The sequence below is a fragment of the Eptesicus fuscus genome, chromosome 19 (assembly GCF_027574615.1).
Source record: "Eptesicus fuscus isolate TK198812 chromosome 19, DD_ASM_mEF_20220401, whole genome shotgun sequence".
In the NCBI taxonomy this organism is placed as follows: domain Eukaryota; kingdom Metazoa; phylum Chordata; class Mammalia; order Chiroptera; family Vespertilionidae; genus Eptesicus; species Eptesicus fuscus.
In genome coordinates, this window is record NC_072491.1 from 7,333,490 (window position 1) to 7,353,683 (window position 20,194).

The following is a 20,194-nucleotide window of genomic DNA, read 5'->3' on the forward strand; positions in this document are numbered from 1 at the left end:
GGTGCATGCTTTCATGCTGTTTCCGCGAAATTCTCACTCTGCCATCTGCATGATGCAACTGGAAACATGATTCATCGGACCACATGACTTTTTTTCCAATGCTCGACTGTCCAATTCTTGTGTTCCTGTGCGAATTGGAGACATTTTATCTTGGTAGCTGCAGACAGCAAAGGTGTTCGAACAGGCCTTCAGCTTCCATATCCCATACGATGCAGTGTACAGCTAATTTGCCTACAAATGTCAGGTGCTCTTAATAATCTCGCCACTCGGTATATATATACTGGTGACTACTCTTGCCACTCCCTATGTTCACAAATTGTCTCAAATAATTAAATGGGTATTAATAAAGATTTACACTTTCTAATAATAGTGTTGCCACTTCCTGATCATATGACTATGGCCATGGTATACTCTCTCTGTGCTTCAGTAGTATCAAAGTAAAATGGGGTTCGGAGGACTCATTTAGATTTGTTATTTAAAACCTGGGTATAGTAAGCATTCAGTTAATGACATTTTGTTTTTTATTTCTAAGCTCACTGATTACATTTGCTTTCACTGGTAAAACTTCACTGCTTTCATCTTTGAAGTATTTGCTGTGCCATAATAGTATGATGAGTTAGATGTCAGCAAACTTAATTTTCATTCTTACTTTGACCACTAATTACTGTGTAAAATTAGAGCAAAGACATATCTTTCTTGGTCCAAATTTCACTGTCCCCAAAAGTGAAAGTGTTGGAATAAAGTCAATATTACCTGCCAACGCTAAGATGATAAGGGTTTTATGAATAACTAAAGAAAAATAGCTTTGGTATTGTTTAGAGAGCAGATTTATATCATTTTAAACTGGGAGGAAAAGTGTGATATGAGCACCTTGTAAGGGAAGAAATGTAGTTTCAAAACAGTGACACTATTTTTTTCAACTCTGGGAGAAATTCACATCTCAGAGCTTTGAGAAATGAAGGAAACCTAGGGAGCATTTAGTATAGCCTACATTTGGCAGATGGTGAAGATGAAACTTGACAGTTTTCTACATGTCAATCCAAATCAACTGCCCAGACATTTACTTCATAATTAAATTTATCATTTTGAGAAAGAAAAGTATATCCTTTACATGAAACAAATACTGAGATATTAATAAGTTGCCTTTTACTTGATTGGCAAAAAAAAAAAAAAGTAAAAATATCATTGCCCCTGAATTCCTGACTTCATTTGAAAAAGAAAAAAAGTGAAGAGCCTAAATTTTAGTGCAAGTAGAAACTGAAAGAGGAATAGATATACAATGCAAACAGCACTTGTCCAAACCTTTACTATTATGATTTAATCTGGAAATAAATTATTTATTTTATCAATTATATGTATGGGACATTTCAGATGGTCGGTAATATGTTTAACTTCAGTTTTAATAGAAGTGAAGGAGCTAACACTTAAGATTTACTTAGAGAGGAACAGTCATAAATATTCAATGAAACTAGTTGTCCTCTGAACTTTCATTCAAGGTCACATGTTCCCATAGTAACTGAAACATGCTTGAGAATTAATGATTACATCAGTGATAATTATACTCATAAAAGCATTAGTAGAATAGGATAGCTCAATTAACCCAAAAGGGTACATTAACAAGTACGCCTCAAGCTTTTGGAACTATGGCATTCTTAGACTATACAAGTTACCTACGAGTACAAGCAATTTAGATCTCTCCTTATCACAATTGAAAAACACAAAAATCACAGACATCTAATAAGTCCATCTGTCACATGTAATGCTCTTTTTTAAAGAACTGATATCACATGGATTCATACAATAAGTAAATAACAATTAATATCTCATGAGGTGAGCTTCATGCCCAAAAGAAAAGAAAAAGGAGTGGTCTTCTCTTAATAAGACCAGGGAATTATAGATTAGGCATAAGGGCCGAGTTACATTTAATTCAACACACAAGGATTGAGTTTCTTTTGTTTTTTTAAGGATTGAGTATTCATTATTAATTTGTAATTAAGCTGTAAATCACCCTTGTTGCATGTGGAAATAGTTTCACAGTGCCTCCCCTCTCCCAAGCCATGATGGCATTGATTCTTTTTTAAAAAAATACATTTTTATTGATTTCAGAGAGGAAGGGAGAGGGGGAGAGAGATAGAAACATCAATGATGAGAGAGAATCATTGATTGGCTGCCTCCTGCACACCTGCCACTGGGGACCGAGCCCACAACCCTGGCATGTGTCCCTGACCAGAATCGAACCTGGGACCCTTCAGTCCACAGGCCAACGCTCTATCCCCTGAGCCAAACCGGCTAGGGCAATGATGACATTGCTTCTTGATCTATTTTCATATAAATGTGTCCTACCATTTCAAAGGACTCATTAGCAACTCTGGTGAACTGCCAACTGGCTTCCTCACCAATCACAAGCCAACCCCTAGCCCTGTCCTAGGAAGAGCAGCTTCTAAAAGCATCAGACCTAGAGACCGTGGCTTTAAATGCTGATGGAGTCTAGAATAAGGACAAGCACGGGATATTTTTTTCTACTTGGCCTGGGAAAACTTTGGGACCAGAGAGTGAGAATCAGTCTACTTATAATGTGGAGAGCATGGTTCTCAGAGGCTCTGGAACTTTTTATTTTTCAGCTTTAAATACAGTATATTTTTATTGATTTCAGAGAGGAAGAGGGAGGGAGAGAGAGAAACATCAATGATGAGAGAGAATCACTGAACGGCTGCCTCCTGCATGCCCCCTACTGGGGATCGAGCCTGCCCTCCAGGCATGTGCCCTTGACTGGAATCGAACCTGCGACCCTCAGTCTGCAGGCCTTTGCTCTATCCACTGAGCAAAACTGGCTAGGGGAGGCTCTGGAACTTTTAAAGAAACGGTCTCCTCTATCCCCTGAGCCTGGGAGTACTTCAGAATTTGTAGTTATGGCAACTGTGGAGACAATGGCTTCTTTAATGTTTCAACAAAAGACGGACAACCTTCTGGCCTAGAGGCGCTCCATCATTTTTATTGGTTTTGCTTAACAGGCAGAACTGAGCGTTTAAGTGTCTATCGTGAATAGCAGAATCCAATAAAAATCTAGAGGGAGGAAAATTTTAACAAAATGGGGTTTTACCAAATTACAGCTGTTAGAGGAGATGGAGGGCATTTGAACCAAAAATATAAGGAGCACTTAAGGAGATTCAAGTACAACACTCAAACTAAACTATTCGGTAGATGATTGAGGAATAAGATGGCAATTGTTGAGTAGCTTGAGAGTTAAGGTTTAAGAAATATCTCAAATATCTCGTGTGCCCTGATTACGAAGTCCTTGGGGTGGCTAAGTTCCTCTCCAGGGACACACAAGTCCTGGCAGGCAGCTCTCTGCATAAAATCACCATCTCTGGGATGAGGTGAGTGCTCCCATTTACAACCTGCCCCTTCAGAGGCCTTCCAGTGGGAATCGGCAAGTTCATGCTGTTTTTCCATATCTCACTCAGACTTTGTATATAAGATTTTTTTTTTTCTTAAACCTTCTTCAAATTACCTACTTCAGTCATCTAGTTTCCTGTCGGGATACTGACTTGTAGGAAGCAGTATGATGAATTAATTTCCTGTCATGAAGTCCAAGAGCATAACAGAAGGAAGGGAGAACGAGAGGGAGGAATTCCACTAAATGTTAGGGACTGGCAGATTAGCACAGCAGTTAATGTGAATCCTGACGATGTAGCCAAGATTTTCATCTTGAGTATCCAATTTCATAAACATGCGTCATGTTTCTCCATGTATAAAATGGAGATTATAATTACCTACCTTTCAGGATTCTTGTTCGGATGAAATTAGATATGACATGCAAAGTGCTTAGCACATGCTGAGTTGATAGTTTGTTGCTTTGGAACATATCATGGAGAATGATTATACATAAGATTAGAGAGCCAGACGGTCTCAGCTTGCAAACAACGTGGCAACGGATGCCAAGGAGTTAGCCTGTCAGTTATGGACAGCCAACCAAGGTTAGTAGTTAAGGGCATGTAAAGATTAGGATTTGTGTTTTGGAAAATAAACCTAAGAATGTCCTGGATATGAAAGAAGTCAGGGGACCAATTAGGAGGCTGCTAGCATTGCCATGGAGGGGAGAAGGCAAAGGCAAAGCTAAGCTCAAGGCAGAATTTCAGACATTACTGATAGGGTATGAAATAGGAGGCAGAGAGACAAAGCCAATGACTCTACCAGAATTACAAGCTCATGGGCTTGACTGGAGTAATGTTTCATAGAGGAAACTAAAATGAGGGAGGGAGGTACTAAAAGAAAGTGGGCGGGAGAGAGAGAGAACACAGTGTCTTCAAGAGAGCTAAACAAAGAGAAATGTAAAATCAAAGAAAAGTCACATGTTGCATTGGGTTGCTATTTTTCTTATGTCCCTTTTTAATTATAGTATCTCTTGCCATATGTTTCTGGAAAAAGCCTAGTCCTTGTCCTAAACGCTCCAAATTCTGAATACAGATGATCGAATCCTAGTTGTGCTAACGTATTTTTGTCCTCCATATCTCCTGAAAAATGGCAGTTAGATCTAGATTAGCATTTTCAAATAGAAATGTAATACTAGCCACATAGTTTATTTTAAATACTCCGGTAGTCTCATCTTTAGAAAGTACAGAGAATGGAATTAATTTTTATAACAGTTTTAGTGAAGCTAATTGATATATAACACAGTGCACATATTTAAAGTGTACAAATTTAAAACTCTCACCAAAATCAAGATACTGAACACTTGGCCCTAGCCAGTCTAGCTCAGGGGAAAGATTACTGGCCAGCAACTGAAGGGTCCTGGGTTCAATTCTGGTCAAGGGCATGTACCTCGGTTGCAGGCTCCATCCCAGCCCTAGCTGGGACGCTTATGTTTCTCTTACATCGATCATGGATGTTTCTCTCTCTCTTCCTCCCTTCCACTCTCTCCCCCTGCCTTCCTCTCTCTCTAAAAATCAATGAAAAAATATCTTTGGGTACAGATTAACAAAACAAATATGGCATTAACTAAAATGTCTTCTTAGAAAAATCAATAATTGTGTGGGAGCTTTATTGAATTGTTTAAACTTTTGCCTTAATTCTTAGAAAAGGTTTGTTGTATACCTACTGCTCTTAGAGCAAAAGTAAATGGTATAAAACAATCTTCATTACTGGAATGCCAGAGTTTAAAACTATTATTACTTGTCCGAAGTCCTTTGTTTTATTGCCCTTTGCTGTTAAGTGTTCAGGTGTACTTATAGGAAAATATTCTGGTCACCTATTACCTCATAACAAACTACCTAGACATGAATGTTCAAAAAGCCATTATTCATAGTAGCCCCAAACTGAAAACAACCCAAATGTCCTTCAGCTTTTGTTAGATAAGCCCACAAAACAATACATTCACATCATGCAATACTGTTTAACAACTAAAATAACCTTCTGGCACACGCAACAATGTTGATATATCTCAAAGGCCTTATGTTGTATGGAAAAACAAAAGCCAATCTCAAAAGATTATATACTGTATGAAACTGTTTAAAGAACATTCTCAAAATAACAGAACTCCAGAGATGGAGAATAGATTTGTGTTTTCCAGGAAATTGGGGAGTAGACCACACTATTAAGACTCAGGACAAGAAAGTCTATTGTGGTGATAAAATTATTCTCTATCTTAATTGTGATGGCAAATCTATACATGGCATAAAGTACATAAAATGACATATACATATGACTTCAGATAAAAACTGAAGAACTCAATATATATTTATTGATTTTTTACAGAGAGGAAGGGAGAGGGATAGAGGGTTAGAAACATCGATGAGAGAGAAACATCAATCAGCTGCCTCCTGCACACCCCCTACTGGGGAAGTGCCCACAACCAAGGTACATGCCCTTGACCGGAATTGAACCTGGGATCCTTCAGTCCACAGGCCGACACTCTATCCACTGAGCCAAACCGGTTAGGGCAAAACTGAAGAACTCTTAATGAGATTTATAATCTATTTGACAATGTTGTGCCAATATAAATTCCTGGTTATATTACTGTACTATAATTATGTAAGATGTTACCATTGGGGAGGTTGAGTGAAGGCTTCATGTTAGTGCAGTAGGCCGGGGTGGGGGGGGAAGGGGGAGGCGGTAAATGGGGGAAGGGGAAATGGGGACATCTGTAGTACTATCAACAATAAAGATAATTTTAAAAAAATAAAGAATCTCTGCAACTTCTTTTGAGTCTATATTTAAAAATAAATGCAAAGTTAAAAAAAAAAATAACCTTGTTATCCCTAGTTGCATCTATGATGGGCATTCAATCTCATTTGCTTGAAATTCTGGAAGACTTATAACTTACCACTTCTCTACCTTCTCAACATCCTAGGTTACTAGTTTACCCTGGGCTATGGATCCATAAAGAGATATTCATTGAACAATATTCAGTTATCCTTCAATGTTCTTGGAGTATCATCATTGATTAAACCATCATTTACAGTTCTATTTCAACTCAGTCATAAACTAAATTTGAATCTTTTAACAAGTTTCAGAAATTTTCTCAGAGTCAATTTCCTAACCTGATAATCTGTGACTACATTTCCAACTCTACCTTGTGATTCTAAATATCCTTGCTTTGTCTTATGAGACGCCAGCCTTCTTGAGATCAGAGACCAAGCTTAGTCTTTAAAAGCAATTTATCCTGGGGGAGGGGGGGATAATCTAAACTGTATCATTCTGCATGCTGAGGTAGCCTACTTACACAAACAGACACGGTGAGTTGTGAGTTGTGTTTGCTTCTGTCCATCGGTATTCTGACCACTTGACTTGACATTTAGTTTATGACTGAGTTCTGGCAATGCCAGCAAAGCAAGTATTGAACTCAGATTATTTCTAACAAACTATTTTTTTCTACAAAGTAAAATTCACTTTTATTTATGAAAGACTTAAGAAATTAAAATGGTTGAAATGTATCTTCATATGTTCATACATGAATCTCGTTTTATAATTCTATATACTATATAAATTTAAAGAGTTTTCAGCTTCTTTATTACTTAAATAAATAAAATTGTATTGGTTTCCCAGAGCTAGTAGATACACTAATCCCATTCATTAAAATTTAACCTGCCTTGAACTTCCTTTCAAGATACCCTAGAAAATTTCAAAACCCCTGGTATTATAGAAACATATATAAAACCCCTGGTATTACAGAAACATATATATTGCTTTAACAATTTAACATATAGATGTAATGATGTTCTGTAATGTGTTTAATTAGTATCATCTGTTAAACATTCATTGCTAACTCACTTCATAACGTGCTTTATTAAAAGTCATTAAAACCTGCAGCTGCCTCCCGTAATCATTTTCTAAATATAAAGACTGCATTTATAAATGATCTCCTTGTTCAAAATACTGCCATACACTCACAAACTCTTTGTTAGAAGCCAGAAAGCTTTTATTCTTTACAAAAAGAAATGCTAAGTAATTCATCAGATGCCAAATATTTTTTTGGCCACATGTCAGCCTTGTTCCAAGTGTTCAGCCTTTATGTTCATTAAGAATAGTTATAGTCTTAGATTGATACTCAGAACTTTTATCTGAGTGCCATATTGCTCCTAGGATTCAATCTCTTAATAAGTACCCTTGATAAACCTGTAAAAGCACAATGATTTGGCTCAGCTAAGTACACTGAAGTAAGGTTCTTATGAAAATATTCTGGAACTACACACTGAGAGAAGAAACTGCATTCATTTGGAGATTTGTTAATTCTGTTCAGGAAAAAAAAAATAGCCTATTGGGGTTTTCAATGGTTGTGTAAATAATGTAAATGAATCCTAGGCTTCATTCAATTGTTTATTCTATGATTATACTTCTTTTTCAGAAAACAAGTTCAGAAAAATAAAATTCAGATAAAATTTCAAGAAATTTAATTTTCACACAAATAATAAAAGTGTGTGTAATAGAGTTGCTTATTTCTCACAACAATTTCTTTTAAAATCTTCAGCATTTGTCAGTATTTTTGACAGTATTCCCCCAAATAATGTAACTGGTGGGAAGAGAAGAAGGGAGAAGAGAGAGAGAGATAGAAACATCGATGGTGAGAGAGAATCATTGATTGGCTGCCTCCTGCAAGCCCCCTACTGGGGATTAAGCCTGCAACCCAGGCATGTGCCCTTACGGAAAATCAAACCCTGGCCTCCTGGTTCATAGGTTGACGCTCAACCACTGAGCCACACCGGTGGGGCAATAATAAATATTCTTAAACCAGTTTCTACCTGCATTCAAATATGTAATCCATTAATAGATATAAGAAAATGGATGCTGAATTAGCACAGAAAACATATTATCTATACTGAGAGTTCTTAAATAGAAGAGAGGCATGCCTACATATTGTAATCAGTAGGGAGGTTTTTGATGAAAGAATAAATGAATGCTAATAAAGATTACTTATCACTTCAAAGTCTAGCACTTCCGTCTCCAAAACACTCTCAAAAGCATTATATTGGGACTTTCCAATATTTCACAGAGTAGGCATTCGCTCATTCATCCCACAAAGATTTAGAATGTCAACCATATTAGAATTGTACCTTAATCCGTACAGACAGTATCCCCTTTTACAGAAGAAAAGTTCCACTGGGTCCAGGGACTTGCCTAAGATCTAATGACAAGCATTCAAGACTCCTAATCTCTGGCCTGTCAAACAGCACTTGTTCTGCTCCATCCTGATAGGTAACATGTTTTACCCTACAGCATGTCGTCTCTTGGAGCACGCCTCCTGTATAACTCATTCACCTAAACTAAACAGGAAGAAAATAGTAAATAAGAACAGCATTTGAGTGCTATTCTATGACTCATTGTACAGGTTTCTGGGGAGCTGAGATGACTATAAAAATCATTTCCAGGTTACAACACGCCCTTCTTCACTAGTAGCTTTTACCTTGCTCGTTAGAATTGGGTGACTAAGCAAGTTGCTTGCCCAGAATTTACATCTTTAAAATGACATAAAAATAAAAGTCAGTTACTGAGGGCCTTCTTCAATTCCAGTAACTAATCATCTCATACTTTTATATTTTTTTATATACCCATATCTTGATTCAAATCCCCCCCCCCCCAAAATTTCTAAGGCAAACTCTGGACACTGAAATCCAATAGGTATCAGTAATGACATTAGAATATCCCGTTAATATTCAGAGGATCTACACAAAACGTTAAACAAGAGGTTTTTGGGTGTTTTTTTTTATAATACTTTATAATTTAAAGATTCAGGCCAGAACTCCCTGTCTCACTTGCCACACACCATTTCTTTGGAAAAACATAAATAAAAGCAAGTGGACAGATCCCAGAGCTCATTTCTGATTATCCTCTGGTCCTATATACACTTTACATTTCCTGTTTATGCAATCCTATTTCACTCTTCTCCTTTGTGTCTCAAATGTAAACAAAGGTTAACACTTTACCATCTTTTTTTTTTTTTTACCACAGCATAGTATTCCATTGTGTAGATGTACCATAGTTTTCTAATCCACTCATCTGCTGATGGGCACTTAGGCTGTTTCCAAATCTTAGCTATGGTGAATTGTGCTGCTATGAACATATGGGTGCATATATCCTTTCTGATTGGTGTTTCTAGTTTCTTGGGATATATTCCTAGAAGTGGGATTACTGGGTCAAATGGGAGTTCCATTTTTAGTTTTTTGAGGAAACTCCATACTGTTCTCCACAGTGGCTGCACCATTTGCAGCAGCATGGATGGAACTGGAGAGCATTATGCTAAGTGACATAAGCCAGGCAATGAAAGAAAAATACCACATGATCTCACTCATTTATGGAAAATAAAGAACATTATAACCTGATGAACAAGAAGATAGATACAGAGGCAGTAAAGCATCGAACAGACTGTCAAATTACAGCAGGAAGGCTGGGGAGTGTTGGGGAGGGGGGAAAGAGATCAACCAAAGGACTTATATGTATGCATATAAGCACAACCAATGGACACAAGACACTGGGAGTTGGGGGGATGAGGGCATGCAACAGGGGATAGGGGAGGCTGGGGGAAGGTCAATGGGGGGAAAAAAGGAGATATATGTACTACTATATGTAATACTTTAAACAATAAAATAAAATTAAAACAAAAACAACCCTTTACCAACAAAGCAGTGTCAGCACCACCACTGCCCTCACCCGGGGAGGGGGAGGGGATGTTGAATTACTGTGCCTAGTAAGTACTCTGCAGACCTCCATGATCTGTTTTCCCTAATGGGCCAAAATAACTATCAAGCAGTTTCCTTTACCGGGATCTGAATATCCTGGAATAAAGCATTGACTGATCTTTAAACACAAGTGATTATGTGCAAAAAAGATTTGCTAACATTAACACCCACTCTTCTTGGGAAGGAGGCACTTAGAGATCAGCATCTAGGTAGGCATTAAGTTGATTTACCAAACTCTATCTCAATGTAAATGACATTTCTGCAAAGATAATGATTGTTATGAGCTTCCGTGCACTTTGCCTGAGCTTGGAAGGGAGAATTCGAGTTATTAATTTCTATGACTAAATCTCCAAAGGATTTAGGCAAAGATACCTTTTACTCCGTGCCGTTTCACGCACACATAGGGAAAGCCTGCCCTCTGTACCACTAGAAGGTAAGTGTGGCCACATACCCACAGGATGCTTCCTAGAATACATTCTCTGCTTTCATTTTTATGAGGTGACAGCCATGAGAGTCTATGTTCATTGACGACCAAAATATCAGTCTAACAATATACCATATGTCTCTTAAAGCATCATTAATTATTCCATGAGGCAGTTTCACTTTCACATCTCTCAGGTTAGAAAAATATATATATCAGGCTGTGTTAGGAGCACATCGTAGGTCTCCTAGGAAGGAATCCAAATCAATGGTACATTTCCTCCTCACATGATGGTCATTTCTCTTTTGTTTTTACTTATTTCAGAGAGAAAGGAAGGAGAGAAAGACAGAAACATCAACGATGAGAGAGAGTCATTGATCGGCTGCCTCACGCACGCCCTACACTGGGATTGAGCCTGCAACCCGGGCATGTGCCCTTGACTGGAATCGAACCTGGAACCTTTCAGTACGCAGGCCGATGCTCTTTCCACTGAGCCAAACTGGCTAGGGCGGTGGTCATTTCTGACCTATAAAGAGCAATACAGCCCCCAAGCAGCTCAATGACACAGATGTCTCTGCTCTCTTTCTGCTAAACAAGCAGGCTCGTGGTAAATGGTAAATGACAGTGAAGAATGATTTTTTTCTCCCTCCGAGTGTAATTGCTACTCTCAGCCAATGCAAAACAAGGGCCCATCAATCTACCAACAAATACCATCTTACTTGGCTTGGGATTTCTGTGCTGAAACTGAGAAAGCAGGTATGTCTGTATGGGTATGTATTAGGAGTACTTCATTATCGTTTGGATGTGACCTACAAATTAAAAGAAATAAACTAAGGAACTGTAGTTTTTCAAAGGGGCAAACTCTTTCCACAGTGTCGGTTATGCATATAAGCATCACATGTGCTTCCGTGATTGTAAAAGTCCATCCTTGCAAGTCAACACGCTCCACAGAACTGAATGTGTGCACTGGAATGGATGGAGCCCTTAGTGAAGTGTCGGGCGAAGGCTATAAATCTGTGTAACTTCTTTTACCCAAATGAAACCTTTATATCAAAGCCAAATGCTTATCAAGGTCACTATGAAAGATGGTAGTTTTAAAGCTCCAGGGGAAGACTCCAGAAATAAGAATCAACAAAAAACAGATTTAATGAACACTTTAAAGTTTATGGTCTGTCAAGAACCTATTTTCCTCTACCACTTTTCTGGATTTTAGTGACAGGCTTATTTTATAGAACTAAGTCAGAATGCTATAAAAATACAGCTCTCCAAAAAGGCACACAAAAGCCATAGCTGGTTTCTCTTCGTGGATAAAGCGTCGGCCTGTGGATTGAAGGGTCCTGGGTTCAATTCCAGTCAAGGGCACATGCCTGAGTTGCCGGCTCGATCCCCAGTAAGGGGCGTGCAGGAGGCAGCCAATCAATGATTCTCTCTCATCATTGATGTTTCTATCTCTCACTCCCTCTCCCTTCCTCTCTGAAATCAATATATATATATATCCTATATAATAAAAGGGTAACATGCAAATTGACCCTATTGGCAGAGCCACCAGGAATGACCGGTCACTATGACGCGCACTGACCACCAGGGGGCAGATGCTCAATGCAGGAGCTGCCCCCTGGTGGTCAGTGCGCTCTCACAGGGGGAGCTCCGCTCAGCCACAAGCCGGGCTGACGACTGTGAGTGCAACGGAGTTGGTGGGAGCCTCTCCCACCTCGGCGGCAGGCAGCGCTAAGGATGTCCAACTGCGGCTTAAGCTGTCAGTTGGACATCCCCTGAGGAGTCCCAGACTGTGAGAGGGCGCAGGCAGGCTGAGGGACCCCCCCTCCTGAGTGCACTAGTTTTTGTGCACTGGGCCTCTAGTGTGTATGTGTATATATATATATATATATACACACACACACACACACACACACACACACACACACATATATATATTTAAAAGGCACACTAAAGCTTCTCATTTTCTACCTTCTGGCAAATGTGTTTTGAGCAAGCAGTCTTAAAAGCTTTAAAAGGCAGGAAAGACCACACTAAGTAAAAATGTGTGTATTTTTTTAGTTAAGATTCTACAGGTCTAAGTATACTTGGGTGTTCAGGTGGAAAGAGGAATCAGGTGTGTATGCATACATGTGTTTGTTCCTGTGCATTGTTTGGCAAATTATAATCATCTAAAATGTAATAGAAGGAGTGGTTAAACAATCTCTACTTGATACTTTTTGAATTTTTCATACTATGTAACACAGACAAGATCACTTTAAACTGCAAGTATAAGATAAAAAAAAAAAAAAACCCTCTTAACGAAAGTCCAGATTTTGGAAAACCAAGACTTACACAAATTTAAAAGTATGTTAGGCCAGCAATATAAAAAATACCCAGCTAAGAGTTTACTGTAATAATATAAACCAATATAAATTCTTTAATATTCTTGTCATATAAGGGACTTCAGAGAAATAAAATATTCAACAATAAGAATATTCAACTAGGTTATTAGGCAAGAGATTTCCAAAGATCATGGTGCAGGAACAATTATTTAAAAATCAAGTTGTTTATCTACACCATCCACAAGGAAAAATAATGCTGTATATATCTTTCTTTTTTAAAAAATTTCTTTATTGATTAAGTTGTCACATATAACTGTATATATCTTTCTGCGAAATTCTTGAAAAAGTAGAGTTGTAAATAAGCAGAAAAAAAAATAGTCTTATCACTTACCTGCCCAGTGAAAGAATTAGATGCCTGTTCGTTTCTCTAAGGTAGGATTCTGAATAGTTCTGGAACCTCCTCTCACGAAGCTATATCCAAAAACAGGGGCGTCCTCTCGTGAACATTGTTTATTCCAAAAAGTGTGGGCCTTTGAGCACCTCGATCCTCACTGCAGAGCCCATGACTTCCCAGCGCCTCTAAGAACTTGGACTTCACTCCTCGGTTTGCATGTCTCCCAGGCCCCCACGGAAAATTATTTTTGAAGTTGCTGCTGAGAGTTGAGTCTGTTGCAACAAGAGCACTCCTCCGGGGCCCGTATGGTCGCTGTAGCAGGTGGATAAGAAGCGGTTGTTTTCCCTCTATTAACGGAGGAGAGAGGGGACGAGGGGTTATGAGGAGGCACCGCCTTCTAGATGCGAGGAGCGGGAAGCCCCGCGGCTGGCGGAGGCAAGGACAGCAGCAGCGGCCGCGGCGGCGCAGTTCTGTCCCGGTGGCTGCAGCCCCGGCTGGAGACGCTGTCCATCCCCTCCGGTACTGAAGTATGGGGGCTGGAACCCCACCTCCAGCCTGTCCCCCAGATCGCTTTCCTCCAAAGGGCTTCCGTGTCTTCCAGTCTCACCTTCCCCTCTGGCGCCTTATATTTCGGTAGGGGTTAATCGCTTCTCCAAAACAATATCCTCATACTTGTCTGGTGGCAATGTTTCCGGATATTATTGGACGTTGCAAGTAGGAATCCGTGTTAAATCCGATGTAAACCTTTCCTGACTTTTCAGTGGCCCTGGACGAGTTTCCCAATGATACAAATGAAGGAGAGAAGGAGAGAGGGAAAGGGGGAGAGGGGGAGAGAGGGGGAGAGCGAGAGAGGGAAAGAGACAGAGAGAGAGGAGAGAGGGAATGAATACAGATTATGCATCATAGGGAAGCCAGAGCTTCTTCGGGTCTCTCATTACATAAAACGGAAAGGGTCTATTTTGGAAGACTCTGCCACCTTGATTACCAATGAGGTGAGCCACATCTAAATTCTGAGAAACCCCACTTGCAATTCCTAGATTAAACCCAGTAAAGAGGTCGCGGGTGCTTCTTGGACCCTCCAAGCCAAAACGACAGCTTATTGTGAAATAAAAATAATACGAACGAAAGAAAAGGCATCTCGGCGTTGCTACCTTGTGAAACGCTGCTGAGCTGGCTCCGGATCCTTGCAGAGCAGCTAAGCGAATCCAGCTGTGTCAGGGCTCGGGAGCCGGGAGGAAACAGCTGGGCGAGCCGGAGCCTCGGAGGCTGCATCCCAGGGAGCGCTCCCCAGCCGCCCACAGCCCAGGATCCTGTAAGGAGCGGGGAGAAGGGGGTGGGGGCAGGGGGGGGGCAAAGGGGAGGGGAGGAGGCGGGAGTTTGCTTTCACAAAGGATCAAATAAGGAATACATAAAGTCATCCCCGCCCTTTTAAAGCCAGAGCTCTACCCCCATCGCCGCCGGCTCTGCGCCTGGGGTTCAGCCCCTTTCCCCACTCTGCTCCCACACCGCCCCCCCAGGCTCCCAGGTCCCGAGTCTGCGCTCTCCCCTGCTCTTGCTGGCTCGTCGCCCCAGCTCTGCGCAGACCCCCACTCGTGCCCGCTGCACCTGCTGCTAACAGCCGAGCAGAGGGAAGTGCGTGGGTGGTCCCGAGGGGAGTCACCCAGGGCTCCGCCACCCACACTTGGCAAAGGGGTGCAGACGCCGGTAGGGTGAGATTTTGGAATAGAGACACACAACGCTGAAACTGTTGGAAAACGGATCAAAATCATGTCTACGAGGAGGACTCAGGTAGATTGGTGAGGAAATTCGGAAAAGAATGACTAGGGGTTCCGGGGGGGAAGAGGGTCCAGAGAAACACGGATTTGTCCAGGGCGGTAGGATAGCGGCTGGCGGCGGCTCTGGCCTCCCTTCCCTGCGAATTGCACGGATTCCTCTCCCTCCGATTCTGACCTCCGAGAGGAGGAGGTAGAGGCAGGGCTGTCCTCCCAAGCTGGCGCCTGCCCGATCGCCGGAGGGGACCCGGCCTTAGCGGGGAGCTGCCCCCCCACACACCCCCGGGAGGTCGCTGTTCTCTTGGGTCCCCGCGGAGCTGAGCGGAGGCTCGGCGAGCTAGGCCCGCGGGGGCGGCGGCAGCCACGGCGCTGCCAGGCGAAACGTCACCAAACAGGGATCGGTTTGGGAATGAAAACCAAGCAGGCAGGTTATTTACTCACAGGAAAAGTCCATGTTTTCATTAGACCGAGCCGGGTCGCTGCCGCAAGGATGCCCTCGCATCCCCCAGTTGGCCAGCAGCCCGCACTGCCCGCCTCCTGGCTCTGGCTGGACCCACTGGAGCCGCGGACGCCGCGTGGGGCTGACACGCAGCCGTGCCCGCCGTGGGAAGAAGCCCCGTCAACTTCCTCTCGCAGGCCTTTGGAACAGAAGCACCGGGAGAAGGTGTGAGGGAGTCTCCCAAACCGTGTCGGATAAAGCCATCCGACCTCAGAGGGATGCACAAACCTAGTATCTGTTACTTGAGGCTCCTTTGGGAGGGAGGTGTCTTGTTCTACAGCCCTTGTGAAAACAGATGGATTGCTCTGGATGGTGGCAAAGGAAGTTTCCCTTTTCCCTTAGAGAAATGTAGACACACGCATGCTTCTTGTAGCTGCATAGACAAGGACTTGTCACCTGTACAGATAAGTTGCAGGGAGGGCAGGGTTTCTGCTGGAGGACTAAAACAACCCCTTGGTGTGGGGGCCACTCTCTGGTGCTACTCTCCCTGGAGTAAAGAGGCTTTCTCCCCCAGGATTTCATGCTATGCTAACTCCAGTTGACTGAATTGATTGTTTCAATTATTTTCTCCCGCAATGTAGAAGCAAGTGAAACGTGGGGCTCGGGGTGCAGACTTTTCTTTTCGTGGGTTCTTGTCTGACAAAGATGAAGCATAAATTCATGGACTAAAGGCTTCTTTAATAAATAATGTAGAAGTTTATTGGAAGCATATACAAACTCCATCTGGGCAGGGGATCCCCAAAGGGGAAAAGCCTGTTGTGTTCTCTCTCTCTCCCTCAAAAAAAAAAATAAAATAAAAATCTAAGATCTAAAAGTCTGTCTCATGTCCCTTTGTCTCCAGTTTCTATATGCTCTTTGTCTGACCCTGACCCTTTCTAATTGGACCCTTCCTCAATTTAGGACCCCCATGCTTTCCTCACTGGTTATTCTGCTACACAGTATCAGTTTCAAAGCTCAAAACCCACGTGGTGCCCCCCTTCCCCTCCCCCTTATCTTGCAACATTCCTCTAGCCCCTGTGAAAATGTTTCCTTCTTCCCCATATCCTGTGACTTTTCCTTCCCCCTTATCCTGTGGCATTTCTCTATCCTTCACATATCCATCTAATCTGTTCAGGTTGGAGTTGCTTTTGATCTCCTCCCTTATGGCTCTCTCTCAGTTGTCCTGGCTGGAGATGTTTTATTTCCCGTTATGGCTCTCCAAGCTGCTCAGGACAGGGCTGCTTTTTATCTGCATTATAGTTGCTTTAATTGCTCAGGGCAGAGATACCTCTGTCCTTCACATATGCATTCCTCTCCCATGGACCCTCTTTATTCCCTAAGCCTGCCTGTTTTGTCTCTAAAATTCCTTTCACAAGGATAATGGCAGAAATGTAACACACCAAATAAGAGCGTGTAAATGAGGCACAGAGTACCAGGATGTTGCTAATTAAATGCATGTGCACTTGATTCTTCAGAGCTTGAGGAACACACCCTCTCTTCCTGAGCACTGACCGACTTCAGCTGTCTCTCTCTCAATCATTCCCCTCATTTTTTTTCCTCTCTCTCTCTGCCAGTAAGGAAAAAAAAAAAAAAAAAAAAAGAGTTGATTAATTTGAACTGTCAGTCCCAGGAAGATAATCTAGTTTGATGTCTTTTTTTGAAAAAACAAAATCCACTCCTTATTTTCCTCATCTTAGTTATGAGAACTAAGATGATAAAAATTAAAGGCAACTTAACAACTGATACTACAAAAGAATATAAACAAAGTACCTCAAAACTAGGGAGCAGATAAACTGAGATGAATTAAAGAAATATCACTCTTGGAGAAGAGTTTTTAAAGTTCATCAATGAGAATAAAAATTTAAATGTAAATTTTTATTCTCATTTTAAATTACTATTGTTTTAAAAATGTAAACATAGTAAAATGTGAATGTAAAACATCAAAACAATTATATTCACTAGAAAATTTAGTACCATTGGGTGGCTACTGGGAATCCTAAAGCAGGTCATTCAATATCTTGTGAAACATTTGAGCACAAATTTAAGTCCTTTGGAGGAGAGAATTTGAAATGCAAAGCAAAACCTCCATACAATATGATCTAGAGTCATGATATTGCATATGAAACTGACACTGGCTGTATAACTTACACAAGACTCAAGTATTTTGAGCCATTTTGACACCATATATAAAATGGTAATATAATTTCTGCTCACCTCATTGAATCCTCATACATACACACACACAACAATGTGCATAAAAACTTGCATAATTCTATAAAAATATGTAACACAGCCCGGCTGATGCGGCTGTGGTTGAGCGTTGACCCATGAACCAGGTCAGGACACAGGCCCAGGTTGCAGGCTCGATCCCCAGTAAGGGGCATGCAGGAGGCAGCCGATCAATGATTCTCTCTCGTCATTGATGATTCTCTCTCATCACTGATGTTTCTATTTCCCTCTCCCTTCCTCTCTCTTTAAAATCAATTTTTAAAAAAACCCACAACATATATATATATATATATATATATATATAATATATATATACATATATATGTATATATATATCCTATGGATTATTCCTTGGTATAACATAAGAGCTCCATTCCTAGGAGCACCACACTGTTCATTGATAGTCCTAAAAAATCAGGGACAGGGACCAGAGGGGAAGGACATAGCCTTTATTACTTACACATGGGGGAGACCCCATGGAGGCCAGGTGGGTAAGTTTCCACCACACATGCTGCCACTAGCGAAGCTGAACTGCTAAGTCCCATCCAGTTTGCCGACTGGCCACACTGAGGGCGCTGGCCTGTGCCATTGTTTTGCCACCACCCCTACTTTCCCAACACAAGGTTTTATAGAGCACAGAAAACAGAGAAAAATGGGTCGTACAAGGGAAGGGGGATGTGCTTTCAAGCAAGCTATGTAAGATCAAAACTGCTGGCTGTTTTCTTGGGAGTGGACTGGACTCCCAAGGTCGCACAGTCTGTAATGGATGGCCTTCATTATATTTCCCACGGGGTGGGAGGGAGAGTTGGAGCATGGGAATGGGCCCGTGTTCCCATTTACTAAACACTTGGTCACTATTTCTACACCTCAGTTTCAAGACTGGATAGGTAAGTTGGTGTTTTTTAAAACATATTTTTATTGATTTCAGAGAGGAAGGGAGAGGGAGAGAGAAGTAGAAACATCAATGATGAGAGAGAATCTTTGATTGGCTGCCTTCTGCTTGCCCCCTACTGGGAATTGAGCCTGAAATTTGGGCTTGTGCCCTGACAGGGAATAGAACCGGACTTCCTGGTGCATAGGCTGACACTCAACTACTGAACCACACCAGCTAGGCAGGGTTTTCATTCTTATTAACTTATTTTTCTAATTGTTTCTGGGCACTTCACATTTCCTGTTAGAGATAAGGCTAGATGAATCCAATACCCACATCTGAACCATTTCAATATAATCTCTTAGCATTATTTTGAGCTAATTTTGTATTGTGTTTAAGTACAATGAGATATTATGCATTAACCATTATTTCTTAATTGGAACAAAGATCCTATTTTTAAATCTCCTTTTCTGGGTTTTCTAATAAATTGTTTTTGTGTTGTACACTGTTTTGTTTCTTTTATGTTTATACCCTTCATAGCAAAAATTTTTTTATAATCTATTCACCTCTGACCTTGTCTTTCATTTACTTAAATAATTTTATGTATTTATTTTTATAAGCAGGAAAAACTTTCTTTCTACCCAATTAAAAAGTATGAATAACCTTCAAGCAAAATAAACAAAAAAAAAAAATCAATCATACAATTAACAGTTAGAAGAGCATTTACAGATTAGGTTTAGATACTTTGGATTAAGCCCACACACCCAAATCAGGAAGGCCAATGACAGTCACACTGAGGGAAAGCACTGAATCATCTTAAAAAGAACATATAAAAATCAGTAGTATAAATTATCATAAAACTAGAAAAGCCCTCTAAACCTTGAAACTTTCATAAATTATTTTTAAATTAAAAAATTTTAAAATAATTTGAATTAGAAAACAACTTCCTCTCTCAGGTATGAAATCATATATACCAGAGTACATATTTTACCTTGGAAGAGGATGTTTAATACATTTATTATTTAACTAGAGGCCCGGTGCACGAAACTCGTGCACTTGGTGGTGGGGGAAGTCCCTCAGCCCAGCCTATGCCCTCTCACAGTCCTTGAGCCCTTGGGGGATGTCCTACTGCCGGCTTAGGCCCGCTCCCTAAGCCGGCAGTAGGACATCTTTAGCACTGCCATGGAGGCAGGAGAGGCTCCTGCCACTGCCGCTGCGCTCACCAGCCATGAGCCCAGCTTCTGGCTGAGCGGTGCTCCCCCTGTGGAAGCGCACTGACCACCAGGAGGCAGCTTCTGCATTGAGCGTCTGCCCCTGGTGGTCAGTGCGCATCATAGTGACCAGTCATTCCACAGTTCAGTCAATTTGCATATTAGCCTTTTATTATATAGGATATGGATAAGCCCAAAAGATGGTCAGTTAAGCCTCACAGTAACAAAGGCAACATGTGATTTAACATAATTCTAAATGTATACTTAGGAAAATACCTCATCCTCCTAAATATAAGTATCCAGCCATTTGTGATGATACCTTAAA